Source organism: Salmo trutta, chromosome 32, assembly GCF_901001165.1.
Source record: "Salmo trutta chromosome 32, fSalTru1.1, whole genome shotgun sequence".
Lineage (NCBI taxonomy): Eukaryota > Metazoa > Chordata > Actinopteri > Salmoniformes > Salmonidae > Salmo > Salmo trutta.
The window spans coordinates 17,820,688-17,841,873 of NC_042988.1; positions in this window are offsets into that span (position 1 = coordinate 17,820,688).

The following is a 21,186-nucleotide window of genomic DNA, read 5'->3' on the forward strand; positions in this document are numbered from 1 at the left end:
TAAAAAAAAAACAGTGATACTGAACAGTGTAGCTATATTTACAGCTTTATTTGATCAGTTCTCTGAGTTATCAGTGCTTGGGAGAACTCCAGGAGCCCAAAGGCTGACAGATGGCGATATTCAAGTCATAAACCACATTTCCATCCAGTTTTTATGTGAGTAAAGTCATACATAAAAAATAAAATCTCAAAAGCTACGATGAAAACAGGAAGTTTCGGTACAATTTTATAAATGCCAACAAATTATTTGTTCAATCGACATGGTGGGATCCTTTTGTGTTGGTAAAATTAATAATGCGAGAAATGGTGGTGGAAACCAGTGGAGGCTGGTAGGAGGAGCTATAGGAGGACAGGCTGATTGTAATGGGTGGAATGGAAAAAATGGAACAGAGTCAAACGTGTGGTTTCCATATGTTTGATGTGTTTGATACCGTTCGATGAAATCCATTCCAGCCATTACAATGAGCCTGTCCTCCTATAGCTCATACCACCAGCGTCCTCTGGTGGAAACTCATTTATTGGCAAATATTGATATTGATATATACCTCTTTTATGTCCCGCCTACCATGTGGGGTGACTGGCAATAGTGTTGGCCAATCACCAGTCAGCACCACATTCATGTTCTGTGTAACTTTCATTTTGGGGCAGTTGTCTTGATGTATGGCTACAGCATAAAACCCAGATTGTTCTGTGCTAAAGTTAGTCAGTCCTTAAATGCATTTGTTGTTTGTGTATAATAAACATCAGGGAAAGAAGAAGGTTTGTTAGGTTCTTTCCACCTATGTCCTCCACATTACCTGTATAGTAAATGATTAGCTAGTTAGATTCACAGTGCTAGCCAGGTTAGCTAGTGTACTGAGGTGATTGAGCATTAGCTAACATTAGCTCACAATCAGTAAAGATCTCAAACCACAACACTGGTGTCAGAAGTTATTTTTGTTGAAATTTGTGTTCTTTTTGTGAGCCATCCAATCTTTTCTGTGGACTTTCAGACATTTTTGTGTGTTTTTGGGTGTTCTCACTGATCGTGACATTGCTAGCTAGCTTGTTAGCTAGCTAGATTCAGTTGCTGGATTCAGGTCTCCCCTCCCTCTCGGTGTTCTGCAAGCCAAATATTTTTATAATCGTTATATCTGTGTGCAAGCCCTGAACTTGTTGCTATGGCAACCCAAAGGCAGCTAGAACTGTGAAAATAAGACCCTGCGCTGCAGAGGCACAGCCAGGCCTATTTTTGTTTTTTCCTCTTCTGGATTTTTAGTTTTTCATTTTATTTTCAATAAAATGGTATCTGAAGTTGAGCGCGTCCCTGCTTGGCTTCCAGCATACCTGGGGAAAAGATTGAGAGGATATGGGATCTGATGGAGAGGAGTTTGGACCAGTAAGAGAGGAGAGAGGTGCAGCAGCTACCCAGTCCTAACAGCAACGCAGCTACCCAGGAGAGGGGGAGAAGAGAAGTGCCAGTGCTGCCCCCGGCAATGTTGTACCCAGGGATGGTGAGCCCTCCAGTGACGGTGACCAGCCCAGCGACAGTGACACCAGCGATGGGCATCCCAGCGGCAGTGACTCAGTGATGGTGACCTCAGCGACGTTGACCAGACCAAGGATGGTGACCCCAGCGGCGGTGATCCCAGCAGCGGTGATCCCAGCGGCGGTGACCCCAGCGATGGTGACCTCAGCAGCAGTGACCAGACCAACTATGATGACCCCAGCAGCGGTGATCCCAGCGGCGGTGACCCCAGCGATGGTAACCTCAGCAGCGGTGACCCCAGCGATGGTGACCTCAGCAGCGGTGACCAGACCAACTATGATGACCCTAGTGGCGGTGATCCCAGCAGCGGTAGCTCCAGCATCCTGCAGCCCACTCTGAGGTCACTGCCCTCAACACCGGGCAATTCCCACATCATGCCTCGAATTTCCCGGCGGCATCGACGGCCATAGGCATTGCAGCCCTTGTGTGGCTGTAATGCCCCCTAAAAAAATCCATTCCTTTTGGCCATTGTGCCCTTGGGCTTGAAATAATATTTATAATTCCCTTCTTCCGGCTACCAATTGCCCTGCTCCAAAGCACCTCTCACTTACATGGCTTTCTCAGATATCTCAATTCTGACATTAACTCCAGAAGTGCTGACCTCTTGCACCCTCTACAACCACTGTGATTATTATTTGACCCTGCTGGTCTTCTATGAATGTTTGAACTTGAAGAACGATCTGGCCTTAATGGCCATGTACTCTTATAGTCTCCAACTGGCATAGCCAGAAGAGGACTGGCCACCCCTCAGAGCCTGGTTTCTCTCTAGGTTTCTTCCTAGGTTCATGCTTTTCTAGGAAGTTTTTCCTAGCCTCCGTGCCTCTACATCTGCATTGCTTGCTCTATGGGGTTTTAGGCTCTGTTTCTGTATAAGCACTTTGTGATAACTGCTGTTGTAAAAAGGGCTCTATAAATACATTTTATTGATTGATTATTAGCCAATGCCCGCTTTCTCGCAGGCATCACAGCTCCGAAGTACACTACTAGTGAAGACAGACCAGAGGTGTGGACTCATCACAAATTTGATGACTTGAGTCTCAACTTGGAATAAAATAAAATAACATGAGACCTGGCTTTGACGTGGAGCCTCAAGACTCGGGACTCGACTTTGATTTAAGACTGGTAACTTGAAATTATCTATAATGTTTTGTCACTCATTTTCAGTGGCAATTTTAGCATGTAAATCTTGGTGTGGGAAACTCAACATTTTTTTTAGAGGCAGGCCAGCAAAGCCACTACACAGCACAACGCAACACTAAACAATACATTAATTGCACTATAACAGTGACAAACATTGCCCACAAACTTAGGGCCTACAAAAGTTGTCCCAACAGCAGAGTCCCAACAGCAGTCCCAACACCGATACGTTTTAGCTATAATTCCTCTTCATTATTTGTCTTCATATGACAAATATTGAAAAGGATATGCAAGTAGATTGTCGACTTGATTCATGAAGATGAAATTCTACACAGGGACACTCAATGTCAATCTTAAATGAATCATCCTCAAACTTAGATGCATAAAGTACCAGTCTGAAGTGAGCTCCACTGAGGCAGTCCCGTTAGTTCTCTTATATACTGCTTACACAGACAAGTTATATTTGCATGATTCAGCTTATTCCTTATTCATAATTCATTCTTCATTAAGGTTTGGTTCATGCATGTAACAGACCAATACTGGTTCATGCATGTGACAGACCAATACCTCACAAGGCTTCTTCTCTCCAAGCTGAGACCTTGAAACTGAGATATCCTTTCATTCTCAAAACAAGGTTCTGGGATTACTGCCAAATTGCAAATGCTGATAGTGAGGATTCGTTCAATCAGTCACTTACATGAAGACAGAAATTGGTTATTAGAGAAGCAAAAACATAAAATGTTCCATCACACATGATCAGTCCAATCAAAGCTACGGTAGATATAACGTCATTTGATGTCATTTTATCTGTGGCCAATGACCTTGAGCCTTCTTGGATGGGCACTTCTAATGTAACTCTATGGTAGCACCCAAGGGGCTTGAATTTCAGCTCTCCCCGTAGATTTTGCGGTGACGTAGTGTCCCCATGAGTGACAGAACACTGAGCCAATCACGGCGCAACTAGAGAACATTACCAACCCCTACAATCCAGTATTATCTGCTGGCTGCCCCCAACCCCACAGAAAGCACTGAGCTATGCTGAAATACCTGCATTTTGAAGCTGCCTTATTCAAGAAAGCAAAAAAGAAATAATGTTTGTATGCTGCTTAATTAACAAACTTTTATTTTTATTTTTTATAAACGTTTGCAAACTGATATGTGACACGTATTAATGGCAAAATAACATGCAAAACAGGCACACCCCCCCAAAAAAATGTATTTTATTAAACTTGTGTTTTCCAAACCTTTCCCTTGAGACATCAAAAATAGAGGGGAAGGAAGTTGTGTTGGGGACAGAGTTGAGTTATTGACTAGACTGGTGGGGGTCGGGCGTGCAGGTGGCTCGGGCTGGCTGGGTGGACTGGCTGAAATTTGATAGAGGATGTCTTAATAAAGTCAATCAAAAGTGAAATCTTTGTACTTTATTTGTAAGAGTTGTTCATTAGTTAGGCTATTGGTTAAAGCTGCAACACAATATTGATTATTGAATTATCATTGATCTAGTTCAGTCTTAACTTAAACCAACTATCAATAATTTAAACATATTTAATAATGATCTCTTACCTAGCTTGATGACTGTGAGCATTTTTGCTTACCTTTTGTTTTTCTAAATCAGGCGTCACCAACCCGTCGATCGTGGTCGACAAGTCAATCTTGGAAGCATTCCAAGTCGATCACGAGGAGTTTTCAAAATCAGAGAAAAAAAAATCAGAAATGTCTAAATGTTTTCATTTATTTATTATTATTTATTAATTTAATTTCAAATGCGCCATGTGTGAGCCCTGTGTGTAGTGATGGGGGTCGAGGGGCGGGGAGGGGTATATCTGGCCAATCAAATACAGTTTCTAGGTTTAACGTCTGACAAATTACGTCCCTGACTCCCGCCTTAACTGGCTCAGGCACTTGTTGTAACGCTCACAAGCTATCGATACGCACGTTAACGAAATGATGGCGTAGGCACAACGGAAAAAGCAAAAAACGTATAATTTTCATTTAGAATGGGAACATGATTTTCTGTTCACCGTAGTTAAGGACAAAAGGATTTGCCTGACTTGTCACCAGGCTGTAGAGCTTTCAAAAACGGGTAATGTGGAGCGGTACCACAACAACATCCACCCTAAGTTCAAAGAAACCTACCCGCTAAAGAGCACGCTTTGTTCAAAGAAAGTTGATGAGCTCAAGTCTGTATTGAAAGCACAGCAGTCGCTTTTTACCAAACCGACAGCTAATAGTAAGGCTGCAACAGAGGCATCCTTCCATGTCAGCCATCCATTGGCTAAACATGAGAAATCGTTCACCGGTGGAGAGCTATACAAGGAGGCAATGGCCGTTGTCACCCAGACGTTATTCAAATAATTCAAAAACAAAGAGGACATTAAAAATGCTATCAGAAGTGTGCCACTTGGCCAAGCCACTGTAACAAGAAGGGTAGAGTCGTTATCGGAGGACGTGAATCAACAAGTGCTCAAGGATTTTTCACTTTGTGAGTGCTTTTCGCTGCAGTTTGACGAATCCCAGGATATGACAGACACTGCACAGCTGATGATGTTTGTTCTCATGGCTTTTAAGGATTCAACTACTAAGGAGTATTTTTTCACCCTTTTACCATTAAAAGGGATAACAAGAGGTTAAGACATTTACAACGAGTTTAAACGTTATGTACATGATAACAGCATTCCCATTCATAAGCTGGTAGCGATCACTACAGACAGGGCACCGGCAATCCGTGGGGTGTATTCGGGCTTCATTGCACTGTGCCGTCGTGATCTCGATTTCCCAGCGTTTTTGAACTATCACTGTGTAATCCATCAGCAAGGACTAGCTAGTAAAGTAGTGGACTTGTCTCATGTCATGACACTTGTCGTTATGATTGTTAATTCGATTCGCACAAAAGGACTTCAGCACCGCTTGTTTAAATCTTTATTAGATGAGCTTGATGCCGCATACAGTGACTTGATTCTCCACGCTTGCGTAAGGTGGTTGAGTCGTGGGAAAGTACTGCAGCGATTTGTTGACTTGCTGCTCGAGATCAAATCATTTCTGGAGTCACAAAATGAGGAGCATGAGGAACTGTCTGATGATGCATGGCTGCTAGACTAAGGTTTCCTCACGGACATAACAGCCAAACTGAACCAGTTCAACTATGAGCTTCAGGGAAAAGACAAAGACGTGGCACACATGATCAGTGCTGTCAATGCCTTTAAGGCCAAGGTGGGTATGTGGGTCTCTCAGCTGAGGAATAGAAGGCTGGTGCATTTCCCACACCTGGAGAAAATGTCACAAAAAAACATCAGAAACAAAGATGCTTTTCTCCCGCAAGAATTCTGTGCCCACCTGGGGAAACTGGCATCTGAATTCAACAGGCGTTTTCAGGAGTTAAATGACACAGGGGAGGTTGTTGAAATTATCTCAAACCCTTTCCTCCCCATTAAGATGGAGGAAGTGTCCACCAAATTCCAGCTAGTATTTGCTTTACCAATTGGAGTTGACATGGAGATAATTGAATTGCATAATGACATCGAGTTGAACGCAAGATCAAGAGACAGTAACTTTTGGGGTCTTGTAACACTGAAAAGTCTCCCCTCCTTTCATCCTGCACACTTATGGTGAAGGCCTACTTTGGATCAACATATCTCTGTGAGATGGCCTTTTACAGGTGAAAATAATCAAGTCAAAGAACAGGTCTTGTCTAACTAATAGACACCTCACAGACAGTGTCAGACTTGCTGTGTCAAACTATGAGCCAGACTACAGAGCACTTGCTGATGGTGTGCCATCACATTGAATGTGTGTGTGTGGGGAGGGGATCTCATCCACAGCCATCAGAGTGAGTGAGCATTGCCAGTTTGAAATCTGTTGTAGGCCATATTGTTTACAAAAGGATATGATCTGTTTTGCATGTTGTTCAAAAATGGAAAGTGAAACAGTACTGTACATGATTGACTTAGGCCTGTAATTGACTGATTATTGAGGTAATGAATGGTAATAGGGCTGTGATTTGTGTGAAAATATTTTTTAACAATTGAATGATGTGACTGTTATCATAATATTTTGAATGCTAGTTGCACTTACTTGAGTATTGTCATTTTGAAGTGTCTTGAAAATGATGTTTAAAATGGGAAAGTGAAACAGTACTGTACATGATTGGCTTAGGCCTGTAATTGACTGATTATTGAGGTTATATATGAATGGTGAATGAGCCTGTGGAAGTTTTGAAAAATTGAATATGACTGTTATAAAATGTTGAATGATAGTTGCACTTACTTCTGATTATACTATTTCTATAATTTAATGAATTATTTGCTTGTGGCTGACAGGTAACAAAATAAAGAATGTCAAAGTGGAACTACAATGTGGCCTTGTTTTTTTGTCATTTTTTGCAAGTGGTAGACCTTGGTTTACATTTGGACTTGGGATTGTCATGCCCTGATCTGTTTCACATGTCTTTGTGATTGTCTCCAACCACCTACAGGTGTCACCCGTTTCCCCATTAGTCCCTGGGTAGTTATTCTGGTGTTCCCTGTTTGTCTGTTGCCAGTTCGTATTGTCTTGTCAAGTCAACCAGCGTGGTTTTAAGTGCGCCAACTTTTTCTTATCGCTCTTTTGCTCGTTCTCCCGAGCCTGCTTTGACTCTGAACCCACCTGCCTGACCATACTGTCTGCCCTGACCTTGAAACTGCCTGCCAATCTGTTACTCCTGGACTCTGACCTTGTTTATGATCTTTTGCCTGTCCACGACCATTCTCTTGCCTGCCCCTAAATATCAGAGACCCTAACCATCTGCCTCTCGTTTCTGCATCTGGGTCTCGCCCTGTGCCCTTATAGAATTAACTGGCCATGACAGACCCAGCAGACTTGGACCAGCTCCACCACGCTGTCGCCCTGCAGGGAGCCACCACTGGGAGGCATGAGGAGCTAGCACTGGACCTTTTGGAAGGGCTTCGTTCCCTGACGGAATGCCACGACCAAGGGTTCAAGGCTGTTATGGAGCAAATCAGGGAGTTAGCTCATAGGCAGCCCGCCACCTCTGAGACCCCCCAACCACACAGTAACCTTTTTACTATTAGTGGTGGGTGTGTACAGCCTACCCCGGCTCCCCGAGAACCCTGCTTACCTCCTCCAGAGTGATATTCTGGGGCTCCTGGAACCTGCCAGGGTTTTCTTTCTCAGTGCTCCCTCATTTTTGAGCTGCAGCCATCTTCGTTCCCTTCAGATTGGTAGCGTATATTATTACGCTAATGTCGGGAAGGGTGCTCTCCTGGGTTACGGCAGTTTGGGAGCAACAATCCGCTATTTGTCGTGATCTGGAAGACTTCATGGCAGAGGTGAGGAAGGTTTTCAATTCTCCGGTATCCGGGAGAGAGAGGTGGCCCAAAAACTTGAATTAAATCAAGACTCCCATAGTGTGGCAGACTACGCTGTAGACTTTTGCACGTTGGCCCCCGAGAGTGCCTGGAATCCGGAGTCCTTATTTGATACCTTCCTTCACGGATTATCAGAGGTGCTAAAAGATGAGTTAGCTGCTCGGGAGTTACCGGTGGACCTCGATTCCCTCATTGCCCTCACCATTAGGATTGATGGACATCTACGGGAATGCAGGAGTGAGAGGAGGTCTGGCTTAGATCACACTCGTCCATCCGCTGCTGCTCGCTCACCTCCGAAGGAATCCGTTAGTCCCCAAAGGCTGTTTTTCCGAGAGGATCCGAGGCTACCCAAGCTCCCTCAAGAATCATCGACGACGGGTGAGTCAGATACACCGTAACCTATTCAACTGGGAAGAGCTAGATTATCACCTAGGATACGTTCACGCAGGCTAAGCTCCAATAGTTGTCTGTATTGTGGTGCTGTAGGGCATTACATAGCAACTTGCCCAGTGAAGAGACCTTAATCCTTAGTAGATACAACTACACTGGTGAGCCTGACAGGGAACCCTCTAATTCCCATTACCTAAACTCCTTTTTAAGTGATCTTGCTATGGGGAGACCAGTCTAAGTCTCTCCGGGTGCTCTTTGACCCTGGGGCAGATGAGTTTCATGGATGCTACCCTGGTATCGGAACTAAGTATCCCCATTAATATGCAGGTATCTGGAAACCACAGTGAGTCAATACAGCTTCTCATTGAGTCTCCCCACATCCCTATTGTTTTGGGATTTTCTTGGCTCCAGAAGCACAACCCCGATATTAACTGGACCACGGGTTCAATCCTGGGTTGGACCCCGTTCTGCCATTCACATTGCCTGAAGGCGGCGTAGCCTTCCCCGGAACGTCTGCCTCCAGGGTTGAGTACAGCCTCGGATCTCTCTGCCATTCCCGCAGAGTACCATGACCTCCTGGAGGTTTTCAGCAAGGCTTGTGCTTCCTCCACATCGTCCTTACGATTGTGCTATTGACCTCCTCCCGGGCACCACACAGGCTCAAGGCCAGCTATATTCCCTGTCTGGTCTTGAGACCAAGGCCACGGAGGAGTACATTGAGGACTCACTTGCTGCTGGGAGTGTTTCTCCTTCTGCAGGCTATATACAGTAGCGAGGCTATAAAAGTAGTGAGGCTACATACAGACACCGGTTAGTCAGGCTGATTGAAGTAGTATGTACATGTGGATATGGTTAAAGTGACTATTAATATATGAACAGAGAGTAGCAGTAGCGTAAAAAGAGGGGTTGGGGGGCACACAATGCAAATAGTCTGGGTAGCCATTTGATTACCTGTTCAGGAGTCTTATGGCTTGCGGGTAAAAACTGTTGAGAAGCCTTTTTGTCCTAGACTTGGCACTCCGGTACCGCTTGCCATGCGGTAGTAGAGAGAACAGTCTATGACTGGGGTGGCTGGGGTCTTTGACCATTTTTAGGGCCTTCCTCTGACACCACTTGGTGTAGAGGTCCTGGATGGCAGGCAGCTTTGCCCCAGTGATGTACTGGGTCGTACGTACTACCCTCTGTAGTGCCTTGCGGTCTTTTTAATTTCCTGAGGGGGAATAGGCTTTGTCGTGCCCTCTTCACGACTGTCTTGCTGTGTTTGGACCATTCTAGTTTGTTGTTGATGTGGAAACCAAGGAACTTGAAGCTCTCAACCTGCTCCACTACAGCACCGTCGATGAGAATGGGGGCGTGCTCGGCCCTCCTTTTCCTGTAGTCCACAATCATCTTACGTTGAGGGATAGGTTGTTATTCCGGCACCACCTGGCCAGGTCTCTGACCTCCTCCCTATAGGCTGTCTCGTCGTTGATCAGGCCTACCACTGTTGTGTCGTCTGTAAACTTAATGATGGTGTTGGAGTCGTACCTGGCCATGCAATCGTGGGTGAACAGGGAGTACAGGAGGGGACCGAGCACACACCCCTGGGGAGCTCCAGTGTTGAGGATCAGCGTGGCAGATGTGTTGCTACCTACCCTCACCACCTGGGGGTGGCCCGTCAGGAAGTCCAGGATCCAGTTGCAGAGGGAGGTGTTTAGTCCCAGGATCCTTAGCTTAGTGATGAGCTTTGAGGGTACTATAGTGTTGAACGCTGAGCTTAGTCAATGAATAGCATTCTCAAATAAGTGCTCCTTTTGTCCAGGTGGGAAAGGGCAGTGGAGTGCAATGGAGATTGCATCATCTGTGGATCTGTTTGGGCGGTATGCAAATTGGAGTGGGTCTAGGGTTTCTGGGATAATAGTGTTGATGTGAGTCATTACCAACCTTTCAAAGCACTTCATGGCTATGGACGTGTGTGCTACGGGTCTGTAGTCCTTTAGGCAGGTTGCCTTTGTGTTCTTGGGCACAGGGACTACGGTGGTCTGCTTGAAACATGTTGGTATTACAGACTCAATCAGGGACATGTTGAAAATGTCAGTGAAGACACCTGCCAGTTGGTCAGCGCCTTCCCGGAGCACACGTCCTGGTAATCCGTCTGGCCCCGCAGCCTTGTGTATGTTAACCTGTTAAAAGGTCTTACTCACGTCGGCTATGGAGAGCATGATCACACAGTCGTCTGGAACAGCTGATGCTCTCATGCATGCCTCAGTGTTGCTTGCCTTGAAGCAAGCATAGAAGTGATTTAGCGCGTCTGGTAGGCTCGTGTCACTGGGCAGCTCGCGGCTGTGCTTCCCTTTGTAGTCTGTAATAGTTTGCAAGCCCTGCCACATAAGACGAGCGTCGGAGCCGGTGTAGTATGATTCAATCTTAGCCCTGTATTGACGATTTGCCTGTTTGATGGTGGGCATAGCGGGATTTCTTGAAAGCTTCCGGGTTAGAGTCCCACACCTTGAAAGCGGAAGCTCTACCCTTTAGCTCAGTGCAAATGTTGCATATAATCCATGGCTTCTGGCTGGGGTATGTGCGTACAGTCACTGTGGGGATGACGTCCTCGACGCACTTATTGATAAAGCCAGTGACTGATTTGGTGTACTGCTCAGTGCCATTGGAAGAATCCCGGAACATGTTCCAGTCCACCCGACTTGTCAGTTTGTGGTTGAGGTTGACGCTTCCGACGTGGGAGTAGGGGCCGTCCTTTCCCAGCGATCCGTCCAGTACCAAAAGCTTCATCCCTGTGCCTTCATGTCCCATCGTCTCAACCTTGCGGAGAGGAACTATGACGTTGGGAACCGGGAACTCCTAGTGGTTAAGATGGCTCTGGAGGAGTAGAGGCACTGGCTGGAAGGGGCGGAACATCCATTTTTGGTATGGCCGGACCCTAAGAATTTAGAATACCTCTGCACTGCCAAGCACCTCAACCCAAGGCAAGCTCGTTGGGTCCTGTTATTTACCAGGTTCAATTTCACCATCTCCGACTGCCCAGGGTCCAAAATATGTGAAGCCGGACGCTCTCTCCCATCTGTACAGTTCCACTGCCACTCCCTCTGAATCTGAGACCATCCTCCCTGCCTCATGTTTGGCGGCTTTTGTTGTTTGGGTTGAGGCTCTGGTCCGCAAGGCACAACGTTCCCAGTCGGACCCTGGGGGGGGCCGGCTTACCGGATGTTCGTTCCTGATTCGGCCCGGCCTCAGGTCCTGGCATGGGCTTACTCCTCCAGGCTTACCTGTCATCCTGGGGCTCGACGTACCATTCTGACGGTGGTGGATAGGTTTTCCAAAGCCGCCCATTTCATCCCTCTTTCCAAGTTATCTTCAGCCAAGGAGACAGCCCAGCTCACGGTGCAGCACGTCCATGGACTCCCGGTCGACATGGTCTCTGATCGGGGTCCTCAGTTCTCGTCCCAATTCTGGAAGGCGTTCTGCATCCTTATCGGGTCATTGGCAAGTCTGTCCTTTGGGTTTCATCTCCAATCCAACGACCAGTTGGCGCGAGCCAACCAAGACATGGAGACGACACTTCGGTGTCTCATTGCTAGTAACCCCACCACCTGGAGCCAACAACTGGTCTGGGTGGAATATGCTAGGAACACTCTTCCATGCTCGGTTACTGGACTCTTCCCCCTTCGAATACGCCATGGGGTATCAGCCTCTGCTCTTCCCAGAGCAAGAAGTTGAGGTCAACATAGCCTCAGCCCAGATGTTCGTCCGCTGCAATCGGCGTACCTGGAAAAGGGCTCGGGCGGCTCTTCTCAAGACCACCTCTAGGTATCGTCAACAAGCGGGCCGCCACAGGACTCTGGCTCCCCACTATCGGGTCTGGCAGAGGGTATGGTTGTCCACACGGGACCTGCCCCTCCGGGTGGAATCCTGCAAACTTTCCCCCATTTCATTGGTCCTTTCCCCATTTCCAGTCCTTAGTCCCACTGCTGTTCGCCTGCTGTTACCCCATACCCTCCGTGTGTGCCCAAGATTAAGACCTTGTCTCACAGTCCTTTGTCTTCTATTTCTAGGCCCATCCCTCCCCCCCGTGCCATTGATTGTTAGTCAGCGTACACGGTGAGACGCCTCCTGAGGATTCGACCACGGGGCAGGGGTACTTGGTTGACTGGGAGGGTTATGGCCCAGAGGAGAGGTGCTGGGTTCCCGATAAAGATATCCTGGACCCGGCCCTTATCACCGACTTTCACCGCCGGCACCCCGGTCAACCAGGTATGCGCCCAGGTAGGATGCCAGGTGGCGCCCCTAGGGGGGGAGGGGGGGGCTCTGATATTGTTCGTCCATATATTTTTAATTGCATTCCTTTACTTAGATATGTGTATTAGATATTTGTGAAATTGTTAGATATTACTGCACTGTCGGAACTAGAAGCACAAGCATTTTGCTACACCTGCAATAACATCTGCTAAACACGTGTAATTAACATTTGATTGTCTCATTGGTCTTCAAGTAACCCCTGTGGATAGGCCAAGTACCTCCAGTGGTGTTAGTACCACTGGTTGGGAACCACTGGTCTAGGTTAGTCTAGCCAGCAATAATGGCACGCAAGCAAATAAACACTGTCAAATCTTAAAGGATGATTTGTAATTCATATATACAGAAATAGTTTATAAAAAAGTTTCCTTCTTCTGCACTGATCTGATAAACACAGGATAGGTGTAGTATTTCATCAAATGAGACTTAATTTCAACCAGAAGATAATGTGAAACGCTTTATTGAAATAAGTTCATTATCCAAGTGTTATAAATACACGCATTATAAATACAATTGTAATATTATAAATACAAGTTCAATCTTTACTTCAATGCACATCTGTTGTGCATTATAAAGAAAGAGGTGGCGAGAGAGGTGTAAAAGACAAAAAGGGTAAGTGTTACACGGAGTGGAACAGGGGAACCCAAGAGCAGACTCAGACGAGGAGACTGGGATGAAGTAACCAAGGTATTTATTGAAACACGGGGGGAGATGGAGTGCAGGTCAGGGGAAGCTCGTGCGGGTTGCTGGAAACCAGGTTCGGAGGCTGAGGCTGGAGTAAGAGGGGTTGGGACAGGGTAAGCAGGTCCGGAAGGGAATCCAAGGGAGTAGTAGAGTGGGGAATCCAGGACAGAGTAGCAGGATGACGAGACGTGGGACTGGAGACAGGGACCAGAGTCAGAGCGGGCAGAACTGTAGCGGAGAGGAAAACGGCTTCAGGCAAGGAAAATAAGATCTGAATAGTAACAAATGGCTAGAGACGTAGACTGACTGAGCAGAGATTACGATCTGGCAGCGTGGAAGTGGCAGGGCTGAGTATTTGTAGAGGTCTTGATTATGGAACAGGCTGCAGCCGGTGGGGGATCTGCTCTAACTTCAGCACACCTGTCTCCGCCCACACACACAGAGAGAGGGAGAGAGTACTGGGGGAGTGGCGGCAGGTCAAGGAGACACAGGATGAGCAGTAGAAAGCATTGCAGGAGCAGATGTGACAGTAAGGACATAGGAGCAGGGAAGGCAGCATGTGATTAATGAATCACAGTGCTACCCTAATATTCTCTCAGTTCATCACAATTACATAAGTGTCTCTAGTGGCGTCTCCTAATCAGCCTTGGGCTCCCAGTCGGCCTGAAGGTTATCTTAAGAGCGGGTGAGGTGGCGATGATGGGACTGGGGGTTGGCATCCTCTCACATCAAAACATACCTGAAAACAAGAGACACATAGCGAGCGAGAGAGCATATTTAAGCCTTGTTTGTTTTTTTAAATTCTAACACTGTCAGTCATCAAACATCAGGAGTTGAAATGCAAAACTGACCTTCGATCATTAACTCTGGGACTACTGCATCTCTGTATTTCAATGTAAAGCATCTTTTTAATAATACTTCCTGTTGACCTGACCAAGTGACCTCTCACCTCTGATCATGCTGTGCCCTCTATGTAGCCAGTTCAGATGCAGGAGGGGGTTCACCGACAGCTGATATGATTTAGGGAGAAGGGGAGAGAGGGATGAAGTGAAGGAGAGAGGATGTTAGAGAAAATAAGGTAGTTAAAGAGTGTTCAACACGAATCTGTGTGTGACCTCACCTGGTGTCTACACTCAGTGGCTGCAGAGTATATGCTGAAAAACATGAACGGATATACGAGGACAAACAATATAGTGTAATGATAGAAATAAGTTTTACTATTCTCCATAGTTGGCCCACTTGCCAATTCTTTGAAGATGGAAGAAGCCACAGTTATACACCAGAGCCTGTTTACTGCACACCACAATCCATCAATCAGAGTGACACACGAGTGTGTAGGTCAGGGTTGGATATTTTGGGGAATATTCAGAGGTGGAAACTTTCCGTTGGAATTAACAGGAATATATGGGAATTAACGGAAATATATTCAAATTATTAGTAATACCATTTAAACGTAGATGTTTTTTGCATTGGATATATTTACCATATCATATGGAGACAAACAAACCTTTTACCTTATCATAAGTAGACAATTGCAAATGATTAAATCCTTCCAATAGAAGAAAAAAAAATTGTTACGAATTGAACTTAAGAGTTGACTCTTCACATGGGATGATTTCACTGAACAACAAAAGTAAGGGAATATTGAGTGATCCCCAACGAGCCATCGCATCTCCCAAAAACGTTTTCAACATTGATAGTCTAGAAACAAAAGCTTTGGTTGTCTTCCTCTCAGGCGTCCATGTCCTTTCCATGGACATCCTCAATGTCCACATCTTGAACATCAGACTCTGAGGCCTCATCTTCACTGTCACTTTCCAACCATGTTGAGGATGGCTGGTTGTCAGGCTCAAAAAGCCTCAAATTTGCCCGGATTGCCACCAATTTTTCAACCCTTGTATTGGTCAGCCTGTTGCGTGCTTTGTGTGTGTTCCCCAAACAAGGACCGGTTGCACTCCGAGGCGGCTGATGTTGGTGGGATTTGGAGGATGATCGAGGCAACAGAGGAAAGAGCCTCAGATCCACAAAGTCCCTTCCACCAGGTGGCTGATGAGATATGTTGGCACGACTGCCATATTACATCTCCATCCCAAAGCCATTGCTTGGAAGTGTACTTCGCCAGACTGCCAATAACCTTGCCCTCATCCAGGCCAAGGTGGCGAGACACGGTAGTGATGACACCATAGGCCTTGTTGATCTTTGCACCAGACAGGATGCTCTTGCCAGCATGTACGCTGCAGCGTGTATGGGCTTCTGGCAGAAGTCTTCACGCTTTTTGATGTATTTCAGAACTGCAGTTTCCTCTGCTTGGAGAAACAGTGAAGTGGGCAGGGAGGTACAGATTTCTTCTCTTACATCTGCAAGCAGAGTCTGAACATCAGACAGGATGGCATTGTCTCCCTCAATCCGTGCAATGGCTACTGCTATAGGTTTCAGGAGTTTCAGGCTGCTTACCACTCTCTCCCAAAATATCGGCAGACTGTGAAATTGCCATTTCTTGGAGAGACTCCATCCCCTCCAGGAGCCTGTCAAACATGATGACAACACCACCCAATGGATGTTGCTGGGCAATGTGGTGCTCTTATTCTTCTCACTTTGCTTGGTGAGGTAGATTGCTGCTATAACTTGATGACCCTTCACATACCTAACCATTTTCTTGGCTCTCTTGTAGAGTGTATCCATTGTTTTCAGTGCCATGATGTCCTTGAGGATGTCACGGCTGTTTGAAGGATCGGACCAAAATGCAGCGTGTTTGTAGTTCCAGATCTTTATTTATTCGTGAAACGTAATGCAATACACTAAATACTTGAACTAACAAAAACAACAAACCATGACGCAGAGAGAAAACACACTACTCAAAATATAATCACCCACAAAAACAGGTGGGACAAACATCAACTTAAATTTAACATCCAATTAGAGACAACGACGACCAGCTGCCTCTAATTGGAGATCATACCAAACAAAACCAACATAGAAATACAAAACTAGAAACTGAACATAGAAATACAAAACATAGACAAACACCCCCTGTCACGCCCTGACCTACTCTACCATAGAAAATAACCACTTACTATGGTCAGAACGTGACAGAGGAGCAGATTCAATGCATGAGCAGCACAGCCATGGGTGTGCTGTGTGGGTAGGACTCATCCACTTTAGAACAAGCAGCCTTCATGTTCGCATCATTGTATGTCACCAGTGCAAATACCTTCTGTGGTCTAAGGTCATTGATGACTGCCTTCAGCTCATCTGCAATGTAGAGACAGGTGTGTCTGTTGTCCCTTGTGTCTCTGCTCTTGTAGAATACTGGTTGAGGGGTGGAGATGATGTTGTTAATTATTCCTTGCCCACGAACATTCGACCACACATCAGAGATGTTTGCAATACAGTCTGCTTTCTCTATGATTTGCTTGACCTTCACTTGAACTCTGTTGAACTCTGCATCTAGCAAATGAGTAGATAAAGCATGTCTGGTTGGAGAGGTGTATGCTGGGCGAAGAACATTCAGAAATCTCTTCCAATACACATTGCCTGTGAGCATCAGAGGTGAACCAGTTGCATACCCAGCTTGAGCAAGACATTCATCAGCATTTCTCTGACTACGTTCCTCCATTGAGTCAAAAAAACTTCAGATTCCAGGAGGACCATGAGCTGTTGCTATCAATAAGGTGTCTGATTCATCATTTTCACCTCGAATAGAAGTACAGTGAGTTTTGTCAGAGGTTGTGAGTGCTGAGGAAACTTTATGCACTTGGCCAGATGATTCTGCATCTTTGCTGGATTCGTCACATATGATTTCAAATCTAATTTCATTGGTCACATACACATGGTTAGCAGATGTTAATGCGAGTGTAGCGAAATGCTTGTGCTTCTAGTTCCGACAATGCAGTAATATCTAACAAGTAATCTAACAAATTCCCAACAACTACCTTATACACACAAATGTAAAGGGATGAATATGTACATATAAATATATGGATGAGCGATGGCCGTGCGGCATAGGCAAGATGCAGTAGATGGTATAGAATACAGTAAATACATATGAGATGAGTAATATAATCTGTAAACATTATTAAAGTGGCGTTATTTAAAGTGACTAGTGATACATTTTATTAAAGTGGCCAGAGATTTGAGTCTGTATGTTGGCAGCAGCATCTCTATGTTAGTGATGGCTGTTTAACAGTGTGATGGCCTTGAGATGGAAGCTGTTTTTCGGTATCTCGGTCCCAGCTTTGATGCACCTGTACTGACCTCGCCTTCTGGATGATAACGGGGTGACTCGGGTGGTTGTTGTCCTTGATGATCTTTTTGGCCTTCCTGTGACATCGGGTGCTGTAGGTGTCCTGGAGGGCAGGTAGTTTTCCCCCGGTGATGCGTTGTGCAGACCGCACTACCCTCTGGAGAGCCTTGCGGTTGAGGGTGGTGCAGTTGCCGTACCAGGTGGTGATACAGCCCGACAGGATGCTCCCGATTGTGCATCTGTAAAAGTTTGAGTGTTTTAGGTAACAAGCCAAATTTCTTCAGCCTCCTGAGGTTGAAGAAGTGCTGTTGCGCCTTCTTCACCACACTGTCTGTGTGGGTGGTCCATTTCAGTTTGTCCGTGATGTGTCCGCCGAGGAACTTAAAACTTTCCACCTTCTCCACTACTGTCCCATCGATGGGGGGTGCTCCCTCTGCTGTTTCCTGCAGTCCACGATCATCTCTTTTGTTTTGTTGACGTTGAGTGAGAGGTTATTTTCCTGACACCACACTCCGAGGGCCCTCACCTCCTCCCTATAGGCCGCCTCGTCATTGTTGGTAATCAAGCATACCGCTGTAGTGTCGTCTGCAAACTTGATGATTGAGTTGGTAGCGTGAATGGCCATGCAGTCATGGGTGAACAGGGAGTACATGAGAGGGCTGAGAACGCACCCTTGTGGGGTCCCAGTTTTGAGGATCAGCGGGGTGGAGATGTTTCCTACCTTCACCACCTGGGTGCGGCCCGTCCGAAAGTCCAGGACCCAGTTGCACAGGGTGGGGTCGAGACCCAGGATCTCAAGCTTAATGACGAGTTTGGAGGGTACTATGATGTTAAATACTGAGCTGTAGTCAATTAACAGCATTCTTACATAGGTATTCCTCTTGTCCAGATGGGATAGGGCAGTGTGATGGCGATTGCATCGTCGTGGACCTATTGGGGCGGTAAGCAAATTGGAGTGGGTCTAGGGTATCAGGTAGGGTGGAGGTGAAATAATCCTTAACTAGTCTCTCAAAGCACTTCATGATGACATAAGTGAGTCCAACGGGGCGATAGTCATTTAGTTCAGTCACTTTAGCTTTCTTGAGAACAGGAACAATGGTGGCCATCTTGAAGCATGTGGGTACAGCAGACTGGGATAGGGATTGATTGAATATGTCAAACACACCAGCCAGCTGGTCTGCGCATGCTCTGAGGACGCGGCTAGGGAACTTTATGCACTTGGCCAGATGATTCTGCATCTTTGTTGCATTCTTCACATATGATTTGGCACAGTATTTGCAAATGTACACAGGTTTTCCTTCTACATTAGCTGCAGTGAAATGTCTCCACACATCAGATAGTGCCCGTGGCATTTTCCTGTAAAAATCTGAAAAAAAGGAGTAAAAAATCACCAAATACAATTCCATGTACAGATAAATATATTCACCCCACCCAGTATTGTAATCAATTTAATATATATATATTTCACCTTTATTTAACGATGTAGGCCAGTTGAGAACAAGTTCTCATTTACAACTGCCACCTGGCCAAGATAAAGCAAAGCAGTGCAACAAAAAAACAACACGGAGTTACACATGGGATAAACAAACGTACAGTCAATAACACAATAAAAAAATCTATGTACAGTGTGTGCAAATGTAGAAGAGTAGCGAGGTAAGACAATAAATAGGCCATAGAGGCGAAATAATTACAATTTAGCATTAACACTGGAGTGATAGATGTGCAGATTATGATGTGCAACTAAAGAAACTGGGGTGCAAAAGAGAAAGAGGATAAATAACAATATGGGGATGAGGTAGTTGGGTGTGCTATTTTCAGATTGGCTGTGTTAAGATAGTGATCAGTAAGCTGCTCTGACAGCTGATGCTTAAATTTAGAGAGGGAGATATAAGACTCCAGCGTCAGTGATTTTATTTATTTTTTAAATAAAATAAAAAAAATTGGAGCAGAGAACTGGAAGGAAAGGCGGCCAAAGGAAGTGATGGCTTTGGGGATGACCATTGAAATATACCTGCTGGAGCGTGTGCTATGGGTGGGTGTTGGCCCAGAAGGCATCCCTAGCCGCGTCCTCAGAGCATGCAAAGACCTGCTGGCTGGTGTGTTTATGGACATATTCAATCAATCCCTATCCCAGTCTGCTGTGCCCACATGCTTCAAGATGGCCACCATTGTTCCTGTTCCCAAGAAAGATAAGGTAACTGAACTAAATGACTATCGCCCCATTGCACCCACTTCTGTCATCATGAAGTGCTTTGAGAGACAAGTCAAGGATCATATCACCTCCACCCTACCTGATACCCTAGACCCACTCCAATTTGCTTACCGCCCCAATAGGTCCACAGACGACACAATCGCCATCACACTGCACACTGCCCCATCCCATCTGGACAAGAGGAATACCTATGTAAGAATGCTGTTCATTGACTACAGCTCAGCATTTAACACCATAGTACCCTCCAAACTTGCCATTATGCTTGAGATCCTGGGTCTCGACCCCGCCCTGTGCAACTGGGTCCTGGACTTTGTGACGGGCCGCCCCCAGGTGGTGAGGGTAGGAAACAACATCTCCACCACGCTGATCCTCAACACTGGGGCCCCACAAGGATGCGTTCTCAGCCCTCTCCTGTACTCCCTGTTCATCCATGACTGCGTGGCCATGCACGCCTCCAACTCAATCATCAAGTTTGCAGACGACACTACAGCGGTAGGCCTGATTACCAACAATGACGAGGCGGCCTACAGGGAGGAGGTGAGGGCCCTCGGAGTGTGGTGTCAGGAAAATAACCTCTCACTCAATGTCAACAAAACAAAGGAGATGATTGTGGACTTCAGGAAACAGCAGAGCGAGCATCCCCCCCATCCACATCGATGGGACAGTAGTGGAGAAGGTGGAAAGTTTTAAGTTCCTCGGCGGACACATCACGGACAAACTGAAATGGTCCACCCACACAGACAGCGTGGCGAAGAAGGCACAACAGCGCCTCTTCAACCTCAGGAGGCTGAAGAAATTTGGCTTGTCACCTAAAACACTCAAACTTTTACAGATGCACAATTGAGAGCATCCTGTCGGACTGTATCACCACCTGGTACTGCAACTGCTCCGACTCACAACCACAAGGCTCTCCAGAGGGTAGTGCGGTCTTCACAACGCATCACCGGGGGCAAACTACCTGCCCTCCAGGACACCTACAGCACCCGATGTCACAGGAAGGCCAAAAAGATCATCAAGGACATCAACCACCCGAGCTACTGCCTGTTCACCCCGTTATCATCCAGAAGGCGAGGTCAGTACAGGTGCATCAAAGCTGGGACCGAGAGACCGAAAAACAGCTTCCATCTCAAGGCCATCAGACTGTTAAACAGCCATCACTAACATAGAGATGCTGCTGCCAACATACATACTCAAATCTCTGGCCACTTTAATAAATGGATTTAATAAAGGTATCAGTAGTAACTTTAAATAACGGCACTTTAATAATGTCTACATAACCTACATTACTCATCTCATATGTATATACTGTATTCTATACCATCAACTGCATCTCGCCTATC